The 13,616-nt window shown below is 43.2% G+C and overlaps 2 protein-coding genes across 5 annotated transcripts in view; one reads left to right on the top strand and one right to left on the bottom strand.

Annotated features, from left to right (window-relative positions):
* SLC2A6 (solute carrier family 2 member 6) overlaps window positions 1-13,616 on the top strand; it is a 290,346-nt gene that overhangs the window by 100,893 nt on the left and 175,837 nt on the right. The gene's annotated exons all lie outside the window — the stretch shown is intronic.
* LOC137528007 (uncharacterized) overlaps window positions 1-13,616 on the bottom strand; it is a 63,534-nt gene that overhangs the window by 2,176 nt on the left and 47,742 nt on the right. Inside the window, exon 1 of one of the 3 annotated variants that reach the window (XR_011023254.1) lies at window positions 1,969-2,192. The exons of the other annotated variants lie outside the window; for them this stretch is intronic. The gene's annotated coding sequence lies outside the window, so the exon portion shown is untranslated. Of the gene's footprint in view, window positions 1-1,968; window positions 2,193-13,616 lie in introns of those variants that run through there. 3 annotated transcript variants of the gene reach the window in all.

Below are 13,616 nucleotides of genomic sequence, written 5' to 3'. Positions count from 1 at the left end.
GGACCCAGAGCCTTCCCTCTACATAGAGGAGTATCTGTTTTTCTTTTTTAAAAAAATCACTTCAGACTCCCTTTAATGCAGAGGCGTAGCCAGTGTTTTTAGCACCCCTACCCCGGACGAAATGGGCATGGCCATGCATCAGAATGTGGTCATGCTCATGGGTGGAGTCAAATGTAGAAATGCAGTTTAGATAGCCAAATGTGCCTCTTGCCCCTGTTCACATAGTCAGATGTGCCCCCCTTCAAATAGCCAAATGTGCTCCCCTTTAGCCAGGTCACGTGTGCCCCCCTTCCCCCATTAAAGCGGTCTAACACCCAGCATTTCAACTTTGCTTTAAAAGATTGCTTACAGGTTAGAAACTATTATGCCAGATTTTGTTTTAAGCAGAAAGTCACTGAATGGGTTAAACATGACATTTTAGTTTTGCATTTAGCTAGAAATCCCCATCTGTGCTGAGGTTTAGATACAAATGTATCTTTGTTTGGAATGCAAATAGACCTCTGAAAAGCCTGTCTGGGAAGCCCTCTGTGCTCTCAGAGAGGTGTTTGTTTATTTACATTGTAAATAGATACATTTGTATCTAAACCTCAGCAGGGATGCGGAGCACGAGGTTTCTTCTGGCATGATACAGAACTGAACCAGGACGTACCACCCGTCTGGTCCAACGCTCTGTCATGCCTGATGAATAAGCCTGAAGTTTCTAAAGACTTTGAAAAATAACAACCTACAGTTAGTTATAAATGTGCTTACCTACATCAGCTTTTGTTTATAAAAAATAGTATGTTTCTGGATCTGCACATTGTGAAATAATTCCCCATGTTCCCAGCAGCTTTAAAGAAAACATCAGGCTAAAAAAACATAAAATCAGCTTTACTCACCTGGGGCTTTCTCCAGCCCCTTGCAGCCGACTGTCCCACGCTGATCGCTCCGCTCCCCGCCGCCGTCCCAGGCTCCCCGCTTGGTGCAGAGGACGACTGCGGGGTCGGCCTTATTGCGCCTGCGTGAAGCGCCGCTGTCAATCATGGCCACGTTGTCTGCGGCGTACTGCGCAGACGCAGAACTACTGCACACCACGCCTGCGCAGTACGCCGCGGACAATGTGGGCTTGATTGCCAGCGGCGCTTCATGCAGGCACACTTAGGACGACCTCGAGGTCGGGCTCTGCACCGTGCGGGGAGCCCGGGACGGCGGCGGAGAGCGGAGAGATCAGCGTGGGACAGGCTGCAAGGGGCTGGAGAAAGTCCCAGGTGAGTAAAGCTGATTTGATGTTTTCTTTAAGTCCATCCTAAAATGGAAGCCGCCCAGAGGAGGAGCTGAGGAGTGCTGAGTGTAAGCATTGGCTGTGAAAGTATAATGTGGGTAGAACTGAACTATGCCAGCAGAGAGATATCCGTGACTGTTATCCTAGAAAGCACTAAACATGCCAGGCAAATTCATTAGAATTTCAACAGAAACTTTCAATGGCCTCCTCTAGAATCACCTCCTCACATTCACGTAGACTTCTCACGTGCTTCACCCCTCCTCTGGAATCCCCTGCCACAACACATCCGTCACTCTCCAACCTTCGATATCTATAAACTCTGTCTCAAAACGCACTTTTTCCGTCAAGCATACTTTCTACCTCAGCCCAGTTCACTTTTTGACCTCTGGCCAAGTTGTTCTTCCTAGCAGTTAGCCTAAAACACACTGTCTCTAGGTATGAATATTGTAAACTACCCCACCTCCTGATACCCTGCTCCCCTTTCCCCATATTCGTTTAGAGTGTAAGCTCACAAGGGCAGGGCTCTCTCCCCTTTTGTGTTTTGGAGTTTGTTACACATTAATTCATATTAATTCTGTCACTGTTATTCCCAGTTCTGTGCTTTGTTATAAATCATTATATTCATTATAAATCAATAATAATAATAATAAGTAAGTAATATCATTATATAAATGATTAATATCAATTAAACATTTTTCATCTCAAACCTGCTAGAGCTTTTCTGTTGTGGCTGACATGACTGGAGCAGAATCTCCAGACCTGGAGACTGATAACCAGGCTCTATTGTGCTCTGAGGTGCCATCTTCTCTGCACTGCTGCTTGTAATAGCGCAGCTTCCTGGATGCCCCACCAGGTGGAGCTCTAAGCACAGGTCTGATTTCATTGGTGATAATTGGAGGGTAGTTGTGCTTTTGACATAAAACTGCCAGAAACATTTATCACAAGTGTTTTATTTCCCTTTAATCTTATTTCATTCTACAGCCAAGAATGCATTTCCACAAAGGACAGTTAAATGTTTTGTGCAACCATGGCAACAGTACTCTGTACACTGGCCAGGATTCGGCTGCCGAGGGGAGGGCTGAGGCAACATATAAGTGGGGGTGGTCACAGCTTCAGAAGAAACAAAATGCCACAGCAGTTTTGCCAATGGAGGGCGGAGTTTTTAACCTATAATTACAAGCAAGCGGGTGAATTATTGATGTACTGATAGTAAATTAGCTGCAGTGTGTTCTGTTTCTGTTGGCTCCAGTATGCAGAGGTGGGGGGCCTGGTGCTCCTCTGGGGCCTGCTCATAGCCGTTTTGGGGGGCAGGAGTGGTCGCAGCATGAGGAGAGCGCATGGCCACACATCGGAGGGGAGGGAGGACACTTCCCCCCCCCCCCCCCCTCACCTCGGGCTCCCCTCCTGCAATTATCAGTGGAGGCGGGCAGAAACACGTACCACCATGCGTTCCAACACGCCAGAGGTTCCGCTCTCTAAGTGTCTGACACTACTTCCTGTTTAAACAGGATGTAGCATGAGGTACTTAGAGATCAGACCCACCGGCGGTGGATGGAGGTATGTGTTCCTGCCGCCGCTGACCGTGATTGCTGCTGGAGGTGGGAGCGCGGAGAGGAGAGCCTGAGGTGAGCGAGGGGGGGGGGAGACTGTCCCCCCTCCCCGCCAATGTCCAATGCTCTCCCCACATGCTGCAACCCCTCCTGCCCCCCAAAATGGCCCTGAGCAGGCCCTAGAGGAGCCCCGGGCCCCCTGCAGGTGCAGCCACTGCATCCCCTATTGTTACGCCCCTGAAATGACAGATATCGTTGTGTGGGATGACATTCAGCATGAAAACAATGTGAAGAAAACTCGTTTAACTCCAAATCTTATCTCACCACTTCCAGAGCACGCGGGCTTTCATCCTAGGAGATCATTTTTCATCTTCTGTTTAAAATAATTACTAGATCTCCTTTTATTTTGACCCATTGAATGGTCACATTTAGATATTTTATATTTCCTGTAGCACATTAGACTTACATATTGAGATACGTACAGTAAACATGTTTGATTTTGTCACAGACCGGCAAAATCTGCTGATAACACCGTATATATATCATCTGTCTGTGACATGTGCACTTTGTTATTGTTAAAACGTGGCCAGTAATTTATTGGTCTTTTTGTTTAATAGTCTTTCATTGCTAAGTTCAACGTAAACCTACATAATGGCAGACCTTCCTACTAACAACATAATGCAGTAAGCACATATCAGTAGTGGTCTTCATGTAAATAACAAGCCACAATAAAAAGATTTAAAGACCACTATAGCAAAAAAAAAAAAAAAAAAGGAAGCAGTTAAAAAATCTGGCAGAGCCAACAGTATTTGGATTAGTCCATCTACTCATGAGGGATTCTCTGGGTTTTCTTTGTTTCTAAAAAAGAAAATCCCTAAACGGCAGTTGCTAACTGTAACTGCCAAAATAGTGTGCAAGGAGGTAGGGAGGCTGGCTGGTATCTTACTGTTTAAGCAGTTACACTGCCATTCAGGAAATGCATTTGATAACCAGGAATACTCTTTAGAATCACCCATGAGAAGATGGACCAGTCCAAAACCTGTTGGATCTGTCCGATTTGAACTGTTTATTTTGTTTTGCCATAGTGGTCCTTTAAAAAGCTAAAACAAACAAAAAAAATAACCTTTCAGCACTCTGCAATTGGAGAAGTATATTCAGGTTACAGTATACAAGTTTTTATTACATAGCGAATTATCTGTACTCCAGTCTGGGATTCTCACAGTTTCTCAGCATGTGACAGGCAGCTCCCTCCCCCCCTCAGCCTCACAAACTGCATCACAGACCAGCTGAAACTGAGAGCAGAGACACTGTGAGGAGTAAACTAAGCACACACAGCCTGCAGGGGGCGTGCATAACTTGTATTCATTACAACAGAGGCAGCTCCTTCCTCTCTGGGTTGACAAAGATTGACAAAGAAAAGAAGATTAGATATATTACAGAGACAGTGCAACTAGAAAAGGCTGCAGTAATCCAGACCACATTAGAACAGGTATAGGAACTTATAGGATACAAGAAATAAGGCTAAACATTTTGTTACAGAGTCTCTTTAACCACAATAGAGCGCACATTCTTTATTCTCCAAGCGTCACCGCTATATAAAAGCCGCCAGCCAATCGGGAGCTCACGTCACCGCTGCATTCCCCCCACAACCGGAGTTACCCACCGCAGAGAGCATATTCCCTAAAAACAAATAGAACCTTCCTATAGCTGTCAGTACTGACAGTCTAATATAAATACAGAGGGTTAAAGTCCATAAATATTCTAAGGACCATTAGCCTAAATATTTAAAGTTACAGCGAAGATAAAAGTTTTTACTTTCGCGTTGTGTACACCTTGTTGTTACCATGGTGACCAGAACTATCATTATTATTGAAGAGACGCCAAAGCCATATAGTGTAAATACACATTACTATATATACTATTAGATGCATTCTCATTATTTCACTAATTACTCATAGATCTATCATGAAGCAGATGTCATCTTAACAATATAGTAAACAATTACGTCCATAGCATTAAAGGAGTTTACCAGACCAGTGGTTATGGTCCCTACTGGAAACCAAACCAAATATCTAATTGGTCGGTGTGATGTATGGTAGATGTTATCACTGTATTTTTACTAATTGTATTTTTGTTTGCTGTGATTAGACTATAGGTGGCCATACACTTATAGATTTGCAGCAGATTCGACCATCAGATTGATTTCTGTCAGGAATCTATCTGATGTGTGCCACACACTAGGAACAGATTTCAGAATGAAATCGATCTAAATGCATTATTGGACCATTGGATCCAATGCAACTCTATAAGCCATCGATATACTGCCAGCAGCAGATCGACCTAGATCTTCCATCCTGTCAGATAGATCAAATCTATCGAAACCGGCCACAAATCGATCAATATATTTGATAGAATCTATTTCTGATCGATCAATTGATTCTATAGAATCGATCAATCCATGGCTGAAATCGACCAGAGTATGGGCCCCTTATGCTGGGAATACACGGCTCGATTCTGAGTCATTTCGATGGCTCGATAGATAATTTCTGACATGTCCGATCTCCCGCCCAATCGTTTCTGCGCTCGATTCTGCATGGAGGACAATGGGAAAAGAAAAGAGAATCGCCCGCAGAATCGAGCGTGGAAAACAATTGGGCGCAGAATCGAGCAGTAAAATTGAGCCGTGTATGCCCAGCATAACTGTATGTCTCTGCATTGATTGTAAGTTACTGGAAGCAATGATGAATTGGCCATTGTTCTATTGACTGTTAGCAGACTGCCCTTGCTGTTATCATCTGCTAACATCTGATGTCTGTTTATTAACAAGCATGATATACTGCCTGGTTGAGAGGGAGAGAGGGTCAGTTTGGTGTGAGACAGCTAGGTGAAAGCTGTATGCTCCTGTATCGATGGAAGCTCTCTGATGTATGGATCAGAATAAAGTGTTCATCATTGGATTCCATGTCTGCTCCCTGTTTCTGGACAGTCCTCATGTCATATCATGACATATTGGTGAGCAGTGGTGGGACAGAGCAGACATTGGAACACCAGAAGCATGGAGGAGATACTGCAGGAGCTAGAAATCTCTTCCCTTCGGAAGTTATGCCGTAAGAGGAGCTTACATCCTGATGGACTGAAGAAACTTCAGCTTGTGGAACTTCTGATGGACAGGATACAAGCTAGCAGTAATGCTGAGGCACCAAGTGAAGGTGGAGATGTGCATACCGATGAAGGCTCGGGTGAAGGTGGAGATGTGCAGACCGATGAAGGCTCGGGTGAAGGTGATGTGCAGACCGATAAAGGCTCGGGTGAAGGTGACGTGCAGACCGATGAAGGCTCGGGTGAAGGTGATGTGCAGACCAATGAAGGCTCTGAGGAACAGCCTCAGGAACAGACCCAGGAAGGTGTTGCCAGAGGTGAGAACATGCTTCACACAATGCTCAGAGTGCTGAGTGAGATGATGGCACAGAATGTGAACAGATCTCAGGGGGAATGTCATAGCCTTATATGGACACTGTTAGACTGTATTCCTTATTCCCAATGTTTGTCGAATCTAAAGAGGAAATTGATGCCTACTTGGAAACTTTTGAACTCATTTATGAGACACATTGTATCCCAACCAGTGAGTGGCACCGCATTCTGTTATGCTGGGTACACACGTTGCGATTTCCTGCTCGATCCGTGGGATCGAGTGGGATCCATTTGATTATTTCCGACATGTTCGATTTGGTTTCGTTCGATACAGCCGTCGATTCTGCATACTTATCATGCAAAATCGACGGCTGTATTGAAAAAAACCGAATCGAACCTTTCCGGAAATTGATCGATCCCGCAGATCGAGCGGGAAATCGCAACGTGTGTACCCAGCATTAGGAAAGCTGACAGGATGTGCCAGTGACACTTTTAAATTGCTGCCTCTGGAGCAAAGAATGAACTTTGTGGAAGTGAAGCGGGCATTGCTGGTTCGGTAGGCCAAAACTCCAGAGACATACAGACAATCTTTCCTTTCCGATCCTTGTTTAAGACCTCAAAAGACTCTTTTATTGAGTTTGGAGTGAAACTGTCACATATGTTCAATCAGTGGATTCAGGGCAGCGTTGTCAGGACTTTGGTGTCCTTAAAAGAACTGTGTTTGAGGGAACAATTCCTGAGCTGCTTTCCTCCACAGGTGACAATGGGGGTACTGGATCGGAACCCTCCAACAATGAGGAAGGCTGCAAAGCTGGCTGATCAGTTTGTGGAAAACCGGTCACAGGTTTGTCATCTACCAGAGGATTTGTGTGTCTGTGAAGCATCCAGGACAGCAGTGTGTGTAGAGCCCAGGCCCACCAATCCAGAGAGGAGTTCTGCCACTTCAGCTGATTGGCTGTGGGTCGAGTGAGCACCTGGTAGCAGCATGCCCGCATGTCATCAGAGACAATGGAACTGCTCGGAGTCCTCAGCCTGCTGTTGGCAGGAATGTGGCAACCAACCCCACAGATGTTTCCCCACTCTTGAGAACTGTAGCAGAAAGAAAAGATGCCAGAGGGATTAATTATGTTTGTCTGTCGAATAATATCTTAACCAATGATCCATCTGACTGTGCCCAATCCCAGTGTGCTCGCGACAAAAATTCCAAGGTGTACATTGGACACTTGGGAAGCCAAAGCAACAAGTGGAAGTTGAGACAAGCGTTTGGCCGCTATGGACCTGTGCGCCATATCTGGGTCTCCAGGAGTCCACCTGGATTTGGCTTTGTTGAGTTTGAGAGTCCGGTCGATGCAGCGAGGGCTGTATTTGGATTGAATAGACAAATAATATGTGGACAGCGAGTAAAAGTTGAACCGTCACATATGAAGACAAGGACAATTAATTATGAACTCCCACCTAGACTGAGAACGAGTAGAGACAGATTTGCCACGTACCTGTACCTCGGTCTCACCCAACTAATGGGTTCACCTGGGGGTCCAGGAATGTATGGGGGAGGGGGGGATGTGATGTATGGTAGACGTTATCTCTGTATTTTTTTTACGAATTGTATTTTTTTGTTTTCTGTGATTAGACTATGTTCCTGCATTGATTGTAAAGGTACGTACACATGCACTATGGCCACCAATGATGGGTTCGTCAGACCCTCCCACCGGACGGACTTTCAGGCGACCCTAGCGCGTGTGTGCGCACTGTCGGCGGACTGATAAGGCTGTTTCTGAGCAATCCGCCCGGCGTCAGTTTGGTGTGAGACAGCTAGGTGAAATCTGTATGCTCCTGTATTGATGGAAGTTCTCTGATGTATGGATCAGAATAAAGTGTTATGCTGGGAATACACGATGCGTTTCTGCCGCTCGATTCTCCGCTCGATTGTTTTTGCCACTTGATTCTCTTATCTTCCGCTCGTTTTTCTTATCTTTTTCCATTCACTACTATCAGAAATCGAGTGGCAAAACGATTGAACGTGAGATCGGACATGTTCAGATAAATGGGGTTCATGTAAAACCTTCATTGAGGCCTTCAGGGCTCATAGTATCTAGACGGTATATCAATTTGGCTTCAAGTTGTCGTCATTTCAGGTCAAGCTCTCCTCCCCAACCCCCCCTCCCCCCGGTCCCATTTTCCATTGTTGTATAACAAAAAACTTCAAGTAGGACATATCACCAACATGTTTTTCCCTGAAATGTCTGGAGACTGGAGTATCCTTAGGGTTTCTTACATTACCAATGTGTTCCAGGATTCTTTGTTGGTTTGTTTCCCCTATATACAACTGTGGACAGGGACATTCCGTAGCACACACAACACCTTCTGTTTCTCAATTGAAAAAGTCAAGAATATTACATGACCTTCCATTCTTAGGTGCTTGAAAATTCTTACATGTATCAACATTAGGGCGTGCTTTGCATCGTCCACATCTGAGCGTTCCCTTAGGAGGTCTGTTAAGCCACGTATTCTTCACTTTCTTGCCTGGAAGTGGTAGACATGAATGTACCAGTTCGTCTCCAATATTTCTCCCCTCCTATATGTAAACATTGGTGTACTCGGGAGCACTTCTTTTAATTGGGGATTTAATTGTAAAATTTGCCAATGTCTCTCAACTATTTTTTTAATACGATCAGATTGTGTAGAAAAAGTATTAATGATTTGCATTGTGCCTTCTTTAGAATCACTCTCTCTATTCCTGGAGGTCAGTAATTCTTCTCTATTAGTTGCCTGTGCTTTTATATATGCATCATTTATCACATAATCAGGGTAACCCCAATCCTTAAATCTCTTCTTGAGATTTACTCTAAATCAAAATCGATTTCCCTCGAGCAATCCCTCCGTGGCAATAAATATTGTCCTTTTGGAATTTCTTTCTTTAAATGAGTTGGGTGAAGACTCTTTCAGGATAATAAAGCGTTTGTAGATGTCGGTTTCTGGTAGATTTTCGTTTCCAACTGACCTGATCAAATTCTGATCGATTTCATAGGTTTTATTCAGGGTCTCCACAAAATCCACAAACATGGACCTGGGGCCGTCCCACAGAATGAACACGTTATCTATGAAACGACCCCAGAATAAAACATGTGATGCATAGACTGCCAACTCTTCTCCAAAGACTGTTGTGTCCTACCACCACCCCAGGAATAGGTTGGCATATGATGGAGCACATGATGTGCCCATCGCACATCCTCTCCTTTGAAGATAAAACTTGTTTTTAAACAAAAAGTATTTATGGGTCAAAATGAATCGTAGAAACTCCAGCAAAAAAAAAAATGCTCTGAGATGAATACTTCTGATCTTAAGAAAATAATCCATGCCTTCAAGACCTAAATCATGTTTAATGTTGTTATACAACGATTCCACATCTAGACTTGCCAATACCAACCACACATTTTCGGTTACAGATATTCCCTGTGATCTATTCAATAAATCCATTGTGTCTCTGATGTATGAAGGGAGACTAGTCACAAATGGTCGCAAAAAATGATCAACATATTGGCTATTTTTTCTGTAAGACATCCATTTCCTGAAATTATTGGACAACCTGGGTGATTTTCCAATCTCTTGTGTAGTTTTGGGAGAGAGTAGAAAGTAGCTATAGTTGGAAGTTTAAAAAGAATACATGCCAAGTAATTTGTATCCAGTACTCCTTTCCCTACAGCATCTTTCAATAAACCCTCTAATGCCTAGTACACACCATACAATTTTCTGTTAGATTTTTCTGTTGATTATTTTCTGTAAAGTACTGGTAGAGACTGGTGATTATCTCTGGTGCATTGTCTTCTGGTTATCTCCTGCTGAGTAGAGCAATGCCTAATTGCTAGGCAGATAGGTGGTTAGATAGATAATTTCCAACTTGTTGGAAATTATCTATCTGGTAAGTAAATCTAAAGGGACCCATACACTGAGCCGATTGACCGACCAATCGATCGATTTGCGGCCAATTTCAATCGATTTCAATTGATCTGACATGCTGGAAAATCTAGGTCGATCTATTGAGATTTCTTATCATTTTGCATTGGACCTAATGGAAATCTGATGGCAAAAAAATGCCATCAGATCGATTTTCAATAGATTTCATACCGAAATCTATTGGAAATCTGTTCCTAGCAAAAAATGTTCCTAAACACATCAGATAGATCAGAAATCTATCTGATGATCTATCTGCTGCTAATCTACCAAGTGTATGGCCACCTTAACAGAAAATCGAACAGAAAATTGTATGGTGTGTACCTAGCATAAAGGTGGCCATAGATTTGCAGCAGAGTCAACCATCAGATAGATTTCTGTCAGATGCCTGTCAAGTAGTGTTGGGCCGAACAGTTCGCCTGGCGAACCTCTCTGGGCCTCTTACTACTTCCGGGTCGCAATGACCCGGAGTAGTACGCCTGCGCTGCCCGGCGGAGCGCGTCCTAGATCGCGCTCCCGTTGCCGGGCACTCTCTGCGCATGAGCATGACGTCACGCACATGCGCAGAGAGTGCCCGGCAACGGGAGCGCGATCTAGGACGCGCTCCGCCGGGCAGCGCAGGCGTACTACTCCGGGTCATTGCGACCCGGAAGTAGTAAGAGGCCCATGGATTTAGAGATGTTCGCCGGCGAAAGGTTCGGGAACCGTTCGTCACATCTCTACTGTCAAGTTGAATCTGACAGGAATCTATCTGATGTGTGCCACACACTAGGAACAGATTTCCAATAGATTTCAGAATTATTTCAGAAGGAAATCTATTGGAAATCGATCTAAATGCATTATTGGACCATTAGATCCAATGGAACTCTATGGGCCATCAATCTGCTGCCAGCAGCCGATCCACCTAGATTTTCCATCCTGTCGGATAGATCAAATTGATCAAAATCAAACAAAATTGGCCGCAAATCGATCAAATGAGGAATTTGATTGAATCGATTTCTGATTGATCAATCAATTCTATAGAATTGATTGATCGATCGATGGCTGAAATCGACCAGTGTATGGGCCCCTTAATTCACTCAGAAAGCGGATTGTTGGATTATTCTCCAGTTTGTCATAATGTACCTTATTGTCCAAAATCTCCACACACACGTTAACATATTGATCCCTCTTCATTATCACAATATCGCCTCCTTTATCAGATTTCTTAATTATTATTTGATCATTTTTTGCTAGCTTTTCCAAGGCGGTTCATCTTTACTCCAATTATGACTTTTATTCAGCCCATTTGCTTTAGCTAAGTCTTCAAGGTCTTTTTCTACCGTCTCCAGAGATATTTGAATTGGGGAATCTGTACTTATGGATCATGGACAGAATTGGCCCCTCACTGTTAGATTACTTCTTGGAACATCCAGTTTTATCACCCCTGTCCTATTTTCCTCCAATAAATCATTCAAAAAAATCTCAAAAGTTTCTTGCTTCAGCTGCATCTTCCCATTTTTTATTTAACATTTGGAGAGTTCATGTGTTTGCATACAGCCAACTTTCTCCCAAACAAATTAATATCTTTTATCGTCTCAAAAAGATCAAAATGTGCAGTAGGTACGAATGTCAGACCCTTAGATTATAACGAGGTTTCCTCCTCACTCAGAACATACTGAGTCAAATTCAAAACCATCATGACATCACACAACCATCATGACATCACTCTGTGGGGTAGCTTCTACCATTCCTCCTCTCTGTATCGACAGTGCATAGATTTGTATGCCTATTTCTCTTTGTTCCTTAAACTCCGTGGAGTCGATTGACCCACTAGTTTGGGTTTTTTCTTTCTCTAAAAAAATCACCCTATTTAGGTCTAGCCCCTGAACTGGGGGTCTCCCCCTCTGATTCGGTTTCTGTCCCTGTGGAAGGTGTATTAGGGGTTGGGCTCTGAGCAGGCTTTTTCCAGTTATATACCTTAATTATATACCTTGCCAATTTTGAAATCTTTCTAGTAACGTGTATACTTTTTATGTTTTTTTTTTTTTTTTTTGCTTGAATAGATTCCTTATGAGTTTGTACTTTTCTCTGTAATTTTTCTTCTAGCTGTTTGAAGTCTTCGTGTTCGTTGTATTTGATCACCTCTTCATGTGCTTCTGCTAATTTTTTTATATGTAATTTCCAGGGTCTTTATTTCAAAGTCCCTAAGACATGCCATTAATTCAAGAGTAGGTTTTGTTTTCAATTTTTCCCATACTTTCATAAATGCCTCATTTTTGCCTTGGTAATGTGGAACACAAATGTATCATACCTCTAACTGTAATTCCTTCTTTTATATATGTATTGAAACTTGAGATTTCACACCAGCTTCTATTATGTTCTTTATAAATACCAAATATGTTCTTAAAAGCCTGTTCAGATTCTGAGTCTGGACTAATTGTACTGGCTGCTGCCTAAGTACTTTCATCTACACAGGGGAAAAAACCTCCTTTGCTTCAGCAATTAGGGTACTAACATCTGGAATACTATCAAGAAATCCTGACATGCTGTTATCACTGACAGGTGATCAAAATAATACAATAACATTTGTAAAGCGCTTTTCTCCCATAGGACTCAAAGCGCATAGCTGTGTCTCAGATTAATACAGGGTTGCAGGCTGGGTTGTGTTACAGAGGAGATAGTCAGGTGTTCATGAATGCCAGACTGAAGAGGTAGGTTTTCAGTTTAGACTTAAATGCTTCCAGGGATGGAGCTGTCCTGATTGGGTGTGGCAGGGAGTTCCAAAGTGTAGGGGCAGCATGACAAAAGGCTCTGTCTCCAAAGCTTTTGAGGTGGACTCTGGGGGTGACCAAAGATGCAAAGATCAATGCAAAAATAAATCCCTTTTGGGGGCTGTGGTGTCAGACCACCAAAACTTCAAAATTATTCACAACTTTCTGATTAATCAAGTAAACACTATCTTTAGCCCCATAGGAGGGATTTCTAAAACTTAACTTTTAATAATTAAAAATATGTAGTAGAGAAACGTATACAGATCGAGATAGGATATATTAGTAACAATAGATCATGTATGTCCTCTTAAAGAGAACCAGAGACGAAGCACCCTCATGTATTTTAATATATATATAATCAATGGGAACATGACGGTACACGCCTACCCTGCTCTCTGTTTCATTTTTCTTTACTAAATGCCTGTTATCAGCCCTGATAGAATCCCCGACTGAGCACTCAGTCTAGCTTTTCCTGGAATGATTATAGCCGAGTCAGTCTTCTCTGATGTCTTTTCAAGCCTAAGCCTGCCTTCTTGTGGCTCTGCTTTGATGCTTTGAGGATAAATAGCAGCAAAGCAGAGCCACAAGGGGGCAGACTTGGGCTTGAAAAGACATCAGAGAAGACTGACTTAGCTATAATCATTCCGGTGAAAGGCAGACTGAATGCTCAGTCGGAAATTCTTATCAGAG

Source organism: Hyperolius riggenbachi, chromosome 8, assembly GCF_040937935.1.
Source record: "Hyperolius riggenbachi isolate aHypRig1 chromosome 8, aHypRig1.pri, whole genome shotgun sequence".
Taxonomy (NCBI): Eukaryota; Metazoa; Chordata; class Amphibia; order Anura; family Hyperoliidae; genus Hyperolius; species Hyperolius riggenbachi.
Note: the sequence above shows the minus strand (reverse complement) of the source record. Positions and strands in the feature narration are given on the sequence as shown.